The sequence below is a fragment of the Cyprinodon tularosa genome, unplaced genomic scaffold (assembly GCF_016077235.1).
Source record: "Cyprinodon tularosa strain WSP-4 unplaced genomic scaffold, ASM1607723v1 ctg136, whole genome shotgun sequence".
NCBI classification, from domain to species: Eukaryota; Metazoa; Chordata; class Actinopteri; order Cyprinodontiformes; family Cyprinodontidae; genus Cyprinodon; species Cyprinodon tularosa.
Window position 1 is genome coordinate 61,369 of NW_024038178.1, and position 13,184 is coordinate 74,552.

Below are 13,184 nucleotides of genomic sequence, written 5' to 3' on the forward strand. Positions count from 1 at the left end.
TGTAAATCATTCTGAACAGAACATTTTTAAACAGCAGATGACTTTCCTGCCCCTATTCTGAGCAAACGGTTTAGAGAACACTGAGTTTATTCATCTAGTCAGCAGAGGTGACTAAACAAAAGGAAATGGATTTAGAGGGCAGCTTGTGGCTCTCTGTGAAGAGTTCATTTTTTCTCCTTGTGGCTTTTCTTAGGGAACTCTGGTTTCTTCCTATTAAAAACTTTTTTTTGCCTTTGTCTGTGTTTCCATGGCGTTTTTCTGTTTAGTTATGTTATTCACTTGGGACTTTTCTAAACCCTCTCTCACATCACTGACTGCTGGGACAGCCTCCAGCCCATAAACATAATGCTAATATCAAAAATGTATAGGTGGATGTTGTGTTAGAGTTCTGTATCTGTACAGCCATATATGTAACACTAGGTAGTGCCAGCTAGTTTCGTAAAACTTTAAATATTCTTTAAGTCACTTTACAGGAATATGATGGTTACTGTCCAATATTACCAGTTCATATTGTAAATGCATCGGTTTCTTTCTTGGAAATTTTGGACATCTTTCATGTAACCCACTGGGTTCTTGGATTTCATGGTTACCTATATAGAACTCACTGGGTGCTTCCCTGGATCTGTTCCGAGAATTTACTAATGTGCAAATTATCCAAAAGATTATGAATATATTACATACCTTGTAATGGAAGTTATAGTTAATTAATGAGTCATTTAAATCTAGGGTCAAATGAATTAATTATTATTAGTTGAATGAATATAACTGTAATTTGCCTACTCACCAGGGTTCTCAGTCTCTTACATAGACCAATGGACTCCTGGACTGGCTGTTTTAAATCCAGTTGCCTTTCCTAATTTACTAATTTAGATTATGGCTATCAGCAGAGTAATTAGTCACCAACAAAATAAATCTCTGAATAAATCCAGTCTGAGTGATAAATCATTCAATGTATAATATAAAGACAAAAGACAGTGGGTTAAAATACAATGGTACCTTCATTTACTAATAAACACAGTATTAATATATCTAATAATTATGCAGACACTAAACACTACTGAAAATTATCAGTAAGTAAATAAACAAATGAAAGGGGAAAAGGAAGTTTACAGGTCTGTTCAAGTGTCTGAGGAATGCTTTTAAGGCTTAGTGCATTTCAAGTGTCCTTTAAAATAGCAGTAAATAAATGTGAATGAACTGACAAAGACTATTAAATGCTGTCAAGATAGGGCAGTTTCATTTGATTTTATGGTGAAAAATGAACAATGGCTCATGAATGCATTAAACTGTGATGAAGCTCAAAGAGAAATGGGTCAGCTTGGGTTAGCTTAGCTGGCCCCAGGAGGTCTGGTCCAGGTGAATCCAGCTGAAACAAAGGAAAGTTTATTGCTCACTCGTGGCCTCTACTATGCTAACCAGCCCATGGTAGTAGTCTCTTCAGGCCCACGTTGGTTGTTCAATTGGCTCCGTGAGCATTAACATTCAGAGCTCTTAAACCATCAGCAGTTGAATCAGAAAGCTTATTTCAAATAAAACACAAACACATGGACAACTATCTATTCTACCTAGTTCACCCAAGTAGAGCACTTATAAAGCATCCGATGGAAAGAGGGAAGAATAGAGATTACTGTTTTGGCTTGTTAGAGTGGAACAGACTTTTCGCCTCACTTCAGTTCTTTGCAGACCCGCTCTACAGTCCAGTCCATACATCCAACAGGAGCTCTCTAAGAGATTTGAATTAATCCGATGCATTAAAAGGAGGTAACTTTGCAGGGCTTAATTTAATAATACACTGGTACAGTGTTAATTTCGTCAACCAGGACGATGGCGAAAATATTTCCTTAATGCCCCTTTTCCCGTAACGATGACGAGACAATGACACACAAAAATTGTTTCCAGAAAATAATAATATGATGAGAATGAAAAATTATTTTCGTTAACTAACTAAACAAGAGTTAGGGTTAGTTAGTGTTAGTGTTTTGATTTATATCAAAGATGGTTTAAATTGTTCTCTCACTGTACTGGATACTTTAGGAATTGAATGCCTTGTTTTAAATGTTTCACTGTCACCTACAATGAAATTTAACTTACTAGTTGTATATAATCCACCATCTCATAGTGCATCTTTTTATCAAGACTTTGATGAAATGTTAAAACAAATTAATATTAAATGTGAAACAATTTTAATCGGAGATATGAATATAAATTGGATGGAGAAAATCAAAAGGGATAAATTAAAAGCTTTGTTATCAAAACATAAACTTGTCCAAATTCTTAAAAAACCAACCAGGATCACCAAAACTAGTCAAACTCTGATAGACTTAATAATCACAAATAAACCAGAACGAATCATCAAAACATATAACCTTGTGACAGGTCTATCGGATCATAATATGACATTGTTGGTCAGGAAATTAACAAAGAAACGATTAAAGGGAGTTTTCACAGTGCCTAATGCAACAAAAAGCCAAATGTTTATTCCACAAAACAAACTACCGGTACCCTTATTTGAAAATGAACTGAAAAACATCAATTGGGATAATGTGATACAAACAGAAAGTGTAAATCAATGCTGTGATCAATTAACTGAGACTCTAACAAATATTATTCAGAGATTTAGTTGTGTTATAAAAAACAATAGAAAACAAACTAGTCTACCATGGGTAAACCATGCTATTATTCAACTTATGAAAAAGCGAGATCTTGCTCTGAAAATTTCACTAAAAACTAAATTGCAAACAGACACACTTGTCTTTAAAGGACTACGAAATAAAGTTGTTAATGAAATCAGAAAGTCAAGGTCCACATATTTTATGCAATTGTTTGCTGAATCAAGTGGAAATAGCTCTGAAATATGGAAGCATATTAACAAGTTGACCAATCGCAAGTGCAATTTAGGAAAATGTTCAATAAAGCTCAATATAAATGGTTAGCAATGACTCTGCCAAAATTGCAAACTAATTCAATTCATATTTTACTAATTCAGTAGAGCAACTTGCTGAAAATTTCAATCCGATTTTGCTTCCATGTAATGTTGCTGAAGATTCAGCCTCACCTTTTCACATTAAACAGGTTGACCAAAGTGAAATAAGGACAATTATCAATCAATTAAAGCAAAAGATATATTTGGTTTAGATACATTTTTAATCAAAAAGTATAGTGCAGATCTACTAAAACCAATATCTCATCTAGTGGACTTGTCAATTAAAAAATGTGAATTTCCACAAGGGTTTAAAACAGCTGTTGTGACTCCAATTTTTAAGTCCGGATCAGCTGATGCGGTCTGTAATTATCGACCTATTGCAATTGTACCTGTCATTTCTAAGGTGCTAGAGAAACTAGTTGCTGAACAATTAATGGCCTATCTAGAGGAGAAAAGAATACTTAACTCTAAACAATTTGGATTTAGACCAAGGTATTCCACTGAAATGGCTGTATGCCATTTTACGGAATACATAAAAAGTAGTTTGGATGAAGGAAATTGTGTTGGGGCAGTATTTCTAGATTTTACAAAAGTGTTCGATACTGTAAATCACACAGTTCTGCTAAGGAAACTGGAACAACTACATGTTTCAAAACAAACCTTAAGCTGGTTCAAATCTTATTTTGAGCAACGACATCAGTGCATCAAAATTAATGGCATCAAATCTGGGATCCAAAATTGTAATGTGGGTGCACCACAAGGGTCTATTTTGGGCCCATTACTTTTCTGTTTGTACATAAATGATATCCCAAACATCTGCAAAGATGCCATCTGTCAAATGTATGCAGATGATACAATAATTTATGTGGCAGCAGACACACCTGAAAATGCCTCTGATCTGTTAAACAGACAGTTGTGCATCTTATCAGAGTGACTCCAAAATAACTGCTTAACTCTGAATTACACCAAGACTGTCTCTATGTGTTTCTCCCTTAAGAAAATTATAAACAATGATCTCAAAATAATTATTAATCAACATGAAATAAAGCCGGCTGGTGAATTTAAGTATCTGGGTGTAGTTTTAGATTCAAAATTGAAATTTGATGCCCATATCAAGAAAATTACAAAAACTATAAAGACAAATATAAACTGTTTTCGAATGATTCGACCATATGTATCAAATCAAGCTGCACAAGTATATTTACATGCAATGGTTTTATCCCATATGTCTTATTGCGCCATCGTTTGGGCCCAGGCCACAAAGTCTGTTTTAAAACCTTTACTCTCACTTCACAAGCAAGCATTAAAAATATTCGATCAAAACCGGTGAAGTGGCATCACTGCAAAATTATTAAAAAATACAATATGATGACATTTGAAAATTTTATAAATTTTTAAATGCCTTAATGGTCTTGCCCCTGAGGTAATCTGTAAATTTGTTTTAAAGTATGCAAATTAAGGAATCAGGACAAGAGCTGGAGCTAGTGGGAACTGCAGGATTAAAAGATGTTGGACATCTATGGGTCAGTCTGCCTTCTCAGTGAAAGCATCACATCTCTGGAACTCTTTGCATCTGGAGCTTAAGTCACAGACTGATATTCAACTTTTCTCCACAAGATTGAAAAAATGTCTCAAAGACAATCAAGAGTGTGAGCACTAAACTGGCTTGTACTGTACATTTTTGTTTTAACTTCTCTTGTTTTTTGGGGTTTTTTTGTGTTTTTATGCATTTGTGTGTCGTAACTAACCTCCCTCCCCCTTAATGCTAACACCTTTTAAAAGCCTAACCAGGGACGAAGGCTGCAAATTAGCCCATGGCTACAAGCCTTATGTACTTGGACATCGGCCACCTGTTTGGTTGCAATGTTTAATTGTACTGTCCCTGTCAAATAAACAAATAAATAAAAAAATAAATAAAAATAGACTCAGACCAGTCAAAATTTACAAGCCATTGACTAATGGACATTAAAAAATGTAATTGTTTATAATTAATTTGTAATTGTTAATATAAGTGTTTCTTCAATCTTATAGGAGATTACGCGTTGTTCCGCCCTTTGTCCCTACATGGCGCCTGTCCCACAGTGCCTCGCGTCACTCAATCAGTAGTAGCAGAGGGCTTATACTCCTACACTAGTAGTACCGTGGCTAGCTCAACTTCGCAGTCATGGCGTCGGGCTCGGAGAGCAGTGTACAGTTTGTTGGAGAAGCTGGAAAACAACACCTGGATTTATGGAGCCATTTCATTTACAACACAAAGGACAACACCTGCATGATAATGACTGACACCACAGCCAAATCAGAAGTTGGGGAAGGAAGGGAAGGCTGTTGCAGAGATGTTGGGAGCACCCCATTACACAAACCTGACGCCAAAGAGCAGAAAGCCCTGGAGAACTCGATGGCAAAGTGGATTGGGTGTTCTGGCCTGAACTGCAATGACTATTGAGGATGAAGACTTTGTGGATATGATGAAGCAAGCCAACAAAAGGTTCAATGTGTACAGTGTGCTATATGTCAAAAAGAGAATCAGTGTGTGGATAAGTTCTGTTCTGCACAGTGTGATATATATGTTAAAAAAAGAATCAGTGTGTGGAGAAATTCTGTTATTTAAGATGTTGACTAAAATGACAAAAATTTGACTAAGACTAAAATGATTTTCGTCATTTAGACTAAGACTAAAAGCGACCAAAATGATACTGTTAGAGAATGTACAAAGCACTGTCCCAGAACCTTTAAAGAACTTTTTGGAACTTTCTTTATTTTAACATCTATATCCCAGATCCTGAGCAGCAATTTCCTGGAACTTTGTGGAACATTTGGATTCCTTGGAAGGAGCTTTCCAGGAATTTAGCTTTAACAACTTTTTTTATAATTTTTTTTCCTGAAGACTTACTGGACTGAGTCATTTGTGTGAACTAACAAGTTATTTTCAGGAACTTAACAGGTTACATTTTGTAATTTTTTTAAAACGATATTTATCTTTATTTATATAACATAAATATGTTATTTTAGCTTTTCAGCTTTTGCAAATGTATATTCTAGTGTACATTTTCAAAAGTTGAAAAGAATCCTGGACAAGTAAAGATGTCAGACAGAGTATCCTTCGTAGTTTTAATAAGGGGAAGGGAACCTTAGATAATTCACACTTACAGCTTCACTCCACTACCCTCTGGTTCAAACTCTGCAGTAAATTCACACCCATTATAGTCTAAGAGACACTGCCTCTACAAAGAAGTGTTGTGTGACCTCATTGTATTTTTTAAACAAGAGTCTTTACTATAGCTGCAAAAAATATAATTATACACATTTTATTTTATTTTAAATGCCAATATTACATGCTTAATATCATAGCTGTAAATATTGAACAACAGAGTATGACATTAATATTGATTTGCTAAACTGAGGGAAACATAAAGCTAAAGTGAGAGTTTGTAAATACAGTGCCCAATTTGAGCCTAAAATCACCAGACCCAGTTAGGATCACAACACACATATAATAATAATGCTTTTTTTAGGGGCATATTCATTACAGCAGAAACAGGCAGTTAAGGTGCAAAACTCAGTCTTTTCAATAGTTGCTTGTTGCACCCTAGAACAGGGATGGGCAAGTCCCTAAGTCCTTAGGTGTCTCATATTACATGCTATGAAGTAGTTAGTTTAATCAGTTTAAATTAAATATTTTAATATTGTAAGAACATGCAAAACTTTAAAATGATGAAGAATGCAAATCGTTAAGGTGTTACAGAAACATCTCTGATATTCAATCCTTTTTTGGCCATCTTTTCTGCCAATAAACCACTGTAGCTGCTTCTTGGCCACCAGAAGAGCTTGCCATAGCCATAGATCAGGTATGATGCAAACTTCTTTGTCACCTACCCTTTCCTATAGAAACATGAAAATCAAAAATGGCTTATATCTATGAATAATATGGTTAAAACATGCCACATTTACCTGATAGGATGAGTTCCAAACTGAGGAGAATGGATGCTGTTGTAGAATTTTACCAGCAGACTATGAATATACACGAGAACTGGGAGTTATGCTTAATTAATATGTCATTCAAATCAAAGGTACAATCAGGTAATTATTAATAGTTAAATTATTATAACTGCAATCTGCTTACCCACCAAGGTTCGACAGTATTTTACCCATTGGACTCTTGGACTGGCCAGTAAAACGCAGTTGTCCTTTCACCAATCTAGCAATTTAGACTATGGTTATCAGCAGACTTATTCATTACCAACCAAAGGAAATTGTTTCTGTTTCTTCAAGTGTTAACCAAAAAATGGGGGTGGATTTGGCTCTGACTGATAAACCATTCACTGTTATAAATAAACACAGATAACCACAGTTAAAAAAATGGGTGTCTTTATTGTCTAAATTCTCTATTACATTTTTTTTGTATCTAATAATAATAAAAATGTGAGTGGAGGTCGACATTTTGAAGGCAGACTAACAATATTATAGCTGATAGACAAGTGTTCAAATATATATTTGCAGCTGGATCATACAAAAAAGCAGGGTGTTCAAATACTTATTTTCCACAAAGAGAGAGAGAGTTTTTACTTACCCTTTCGTAAAAGAAAAAAAAAAAGAGAATTTCCACCCAGGTCTATACACACATACACCCAGAGAGAGCTAAAGTCCAACATTTTATCAATAATCCTCTTCCCAGTTTAATTAAAAATTGTAGTACAGTTGTTGTGTCCAAACACAGCTTTCACACTCATGTGGTGTGCAACGCTCCTGCTGTGGTCTTCCTCTCTGAATGGCCCTGCTATCACTTAGCAGAGATGGTCTGCAGCAGCTTGATAACTGGATAAATCCGTTTAATCTATTTTCATATCCCACTGATCCTCTCACTCTGTGCTTCCACTTTGCCACCAACCACAGACTCGTCAACACAAAACCCATTCACATGTTGTGATCCTTTTACCAGCTCATGACAAAGATCTCATATAATTGTACTTGTACTATGTGTAGAAATATGAGAAACTTTAATACGACAGGGTTTTAATACATTGGATAGCTCTGATACCAAAAGTCTGTAAGTACTTTAAGGTCTTTAGGAATCTTCTTTTTGTTGTCCAGAAAAAATACAACATTCTGATTCTACTTTCACTTTAACACCTTTGGGAACTACTTTTGTAAAATATCATAGAAAAGTATCAAATAACCTTCAGAACTTTTCCAAAAGTAGCATGTTAATATTACTTCCTTTTGGGTTAGGTTAATTTTCACTCACTGGACAAAGGAAAGTGATCATAAATGTCAAACACAGCAAAGGTTTGATTTTTTTTTTATTCATAGTTAAGGACAGAAAGAGGTTTGAGGATATGTCCATGGGCGTAGGTTTGCATAGGGACCATTGGGACATGTCCCTACCAAAATTTTGAACCGACCTAATTGTCCCGACCAATAATTGGATGTGAGCAACATGTTTATAATTTCCAGCAGTAGTTGTTGCAGCAGTGGCTTCTTTTCCTCTCGCAGCTCCTCTGCCTGGTCTCTCCTGTCCCTTTCATGTAGCAGCGCATGAAACTGTGCTGCACTGTTTAACTCCACTCTCATTGGTTGTTCTGCCTTAAGTTCCGCCTTCTCTCTCTCTGATTGGCTGTTTTCTAGTCCGCGTGTGCTTGGAGCACAACATTGAAAATGTATTCACACTAGAATGCAGCGGTTACTACAATTAATATTAGGCTACAAAACTAGTCCCGATAAAAAAAAAAATAATATCATGTTCACTAAAGAACAAAAACCTTTTTTTTTTCTTTTATAAAACGAAATATTCTGAGTCAGCCTGGAGTTCTGAAGACTGCTGGAAAAATGTGCAAATAAAGGCTGTAAGCCATCAACATTTCTGATTCTTAGCCACAGCCACCTAAAACAGAAAATGTGAGGGTTTCCTTTTTACCGATATTTAGTTGATATTACGGTTTTCATTTTTTTGTTTTTATTTTTACAATTTTGATATAATAACTGATCTAAGTGGGTTGCTCTGTGGGGAAAGGCACATTTTACATTTATATTACTGTATGTTTTAGAGTCTCTATTCTCCAGTTAATGATGAATCACTCACTAAATTAGTTGACGATTATTGAAATAATCAATTAATATGATTAATTTTTTTCAGCCCCAGATGAAATACATGAAATGGGCGACACAGAGTAACTACAGCCCAGATGTTCAACTTTTATAGTGAAGTTAATATTTTAATGATTGTATTATTTTGCTTGATACAGAGAGAGAATAGTAGGTACAAATATAACAGTGGGGTTTAACTCTGCACAATTCTATATCTTCAGAAGAAAATACTGTATTTACCTTCTCTCTTAGTCGTTCAAATCAAACCGTTTTCAAAGTGGAAAACAGTCCTAATTCCACATTGATCAGAGCCGGTGATACTTCAAACATTGATAAACAGCATCTAATGAGTGTAGAGCTTATAACATTTTTATTAGTGGAGCAAAATGTTGCTTTTCTCTTTTAACAATGAATTCCTCTTATCAGTACGGATGCTCACATCGAGCATAAAAAAGGGCATGCATATTGCATAGCACCAATGACACCAGACCAATAGTGTCCCTACCAAAGTTCAAATCAAACCTACGCCCTTGGATATGTCCAACAGCTGTTTGTGCATTTTTTAATTATGCGCATGTCCCCTCAATCACAAAAGTTCTCTAAACTGGAAACGCCTCTGCTGGTAATTTTGCATTTTACCTAGAGAGGCAGCAAAGTGCCAGGATACACCTAGTCAACAGGAAATTTCTGTAAGAAGAAGGGCTCTCTGCAAGTTATATTTACAATTTGTTGGTGTATTCTCACTACTGCTGCTACAACTTATACTGTACTTACTACAGAATTAAATGTAATTTACCTGTCCAGCGGAAGTTTTGTGACAAAAGCATCCTTTTCAGACCCTTTTGCTCCTTCAAGGCACGCCATCTCTGAAAAGAATTGCCTAAACTCACACTTAGCCGGCTCTGTTCTCTCCCACTTTCGCTCCTCCTTTCAACTATATAGAAAAAAGGCCAACAGACATACATAGGGGGCGCCACCAATGGCCCTGCTACAGCAATCTGGAGGGGACAGAGAGGACCTCAGACCCGGTCCACCAGCAGCCATCTCGGAGCACAGAGACCAGGAAGACCACTGCAGAGACAACCAGGCCCCCACCTAGAGGGTCACAAAGGAAGCCCCCAATAGAGCCCCCACTAGAGCATAGGGCTATGGCCCCCCAGTACCCATGAGAGACAGCACTCCATCCCCCCAGGCCCCGGTCCCCCAGACACAGGACAAGGGCAGAAATCCGAGCCCCACATACCGGAGCGCCGCCAAACCGCCCCAGCAGAGCCCCCACACCTGAGCAACCGAGCCAGGCACGCCAGACAGCCCCATGCAACAGTGCCCGCAGGGCCGCCCCGGGGGAAAGGCAGGACGGGCCCCAGTCCAGCGCCAGCAGCAGCACAGACGGGCCCGGGGACAGTCAACCGTAATAACGTTGAGCGTAATGGTGAGCCAAACTGCATATGAGTTACGCTTGGAGCCTACTTAAATAACGTACCGGGGGCACCTACGCAAAATGTTTGATTGACAACAAGAAGCCAATCCACATTTTTTGGGGTGGCGACCATAAGTGCAAAAATACCAGCCATCAATTCAGTACTTTTAGATTATTCTGGACACTTAATTTCTAAGAAAAATCCTCTTTAATACCTTTACACCACAAACAATTTATGCATGCCAATAATTAGATTGAACTGGTAGTACCTGAAAATGTGCCCTGTCAAAAATACACCATGACAGTATGTAGCAATAGAGGCAGTATTGACACTGAACAAAATAAAGGGGCGCTCCTTACTCGCTTTGTCGGGTTCAGAAGGAAACATACTACAAGCAAGGTAATGTTGGACAGATTCCCACTGCTTTCCCAACGTCTCAAAAGCATTTCTCACACATCACCCTGTCCCAGCTGAGAAATGGCTTTGCTGCAATAGCAAGACAGTGATAAATAGAAGTATTCAGGAGACTCATAGGGAAGCTTATAACAGCTTAGAACAGAACGGAAGCAGCACAACCACTTTAAAGAGCGTCCCTTTTGTTGGTCTGGGTTTGTTGTGAATCCCAAAGGCTTATGGTGTTTCTGAGGAATCCCTGCATGAAACAGCACCTCTGATTAACGCTTGCAAATAAGTACAGATCTTCAAGAGATGTACTTTTGTTCACTGAAAAAAATAAAATAAAGGCAGCATCTTTTAAAACTGAATTATGTGAAGAAAGGGTTTTTAAATGCCTTTTCTTTAAAAAGAAAGGCATTGTAACATAATAATAACGAATATGCTTAACAATAAAATCTGACTGAATAAAAAAGAAAAATATATTTTCTCTTTTACCCGTTGAATGAAAGTTTACCTTTTGAAACAAAAATGGCAGTTTGCCCTTGGCTGGATGGAATGGCCATCGTGATGCATTAAATATTTTTACCTGAAATGTGTATGAAATTATATGAACAATGTATTTCTTGTAGGCAGAAGAATAAAGCTGCCCAACAACAATGTCACAAATTATAGTAATTAAAAATTGGTAGTGACTGGGAAAAACAAACTGATTCACAGTTAGAGCTTGCATGGGGAGTTTAAGATGTAACACATAACGTCCACTTAAAATATAAGGCTTTCAGTTTTATTTAAATTTAGTTTAATTATGTAGAACCACTTTACAAGAAAACGACAACAGTTCATTTATGAATCCAGTACTGTTAGAATCATATTTAGATCTAATCACATTGAGCTCATTTTAGTGGATTGTCTGCAATTGCTAAATAAAGCTTGAACTGCTCTTATTCCTCTCTGCCCAGATGGCCTTGCTTTTACCAACTGTCTTTATATCAGAACATGCTCAGGGCCATGGTTTATTTGGAAATTCTATTTGAGTCTAAGCTCTAAGTTATTTGCTTATGTCTTAAAAGGTTACTGATTTTTTTCCACATAATGCTATTTCCAATTTTTCCTGCAGACACTCCTACTTCCAATGCTTTTAATTGTCCTCTTCTTCAAAGAATGTAATGTAGATCTTTTAATGTATTTCCCTCAAATCACAAGTCTTCCTTTTATTGATTGATTGATTGACTTTATTGATCTCACAGTGGAGAAATGTATTCGTAACATCAGCTCAAATAGTCAAAGAAGAAGAATGTGCCAAAGGAAGAAAAAGGTGCATAGGATATATATATATATAGTTAAAGTAAATACAGTCCATCCACATATGACAGCTTTTTTAAATACAGGGTTATTGCACAGGGTGTTTAAGTGGCTATATATATATATATATATATATATATATATATATATATATATATATATATATATATATATATATATATATATATATATATATATATATATATATATATATATATATATATATATATATATATATATATATATATATATATTAGGGGTGGGTATTGGCAAAGAAGTCACGATTCGATTCGAATCACAATTCACATGCCACGATGCGATTCTATCACGATGCATCATGATACTTTAAATATTGGGATGCATTGCGATATTTTAACTTGAATTGTGATGGAGCCGCGGGGCGAATTTTCTTAGTGTCCTCCATGTTTAATTTCATATGACTCGTTGCAGTATCCCACGGCCGGACATGCTTGTGACACAAGGCAGCGGGCGTCAACACATCCGCAGCGACATCTGCTGGACTGCAAGTTGTATTCCACTTGGTCTGGCTGATGTGCGCCAACCATTAATGTGTTTTATTTGTTCATTTTTTTTTTTTATAATCGATTCTTGCCTTCAATAATCGATGCAGTAGATCACAAAAATTAGAATCGCGATGCATCATCATGGCGATTATTTTGCACACCCTTAATATTGTATATATATATATATATATATATATATATATATATATATATATATATATATATATATATATATATATATATATATATATATATATATATATATATACACAAGTTATTTCCATTGTAGTGTTGCATTGTAAAGTCTACTGGCAGCGGGGATGAAAGAGCTTAGACAGAACCCAAAACTTAAGGTCCCTAAGTACATTTGAAAATAGTTTATGTTGCTTCTTCCTAGCTGAGTGGTCTTTCAATATACATATGTACATGATTTCTATCACCTTGAGCAAATATCTTCTTAAAAGTGCTTTTTTTAAATTACCTTTTTACAAAAAAAAAAAAAATAAGATGTGAAAATAAAATAAATAAATCAATATC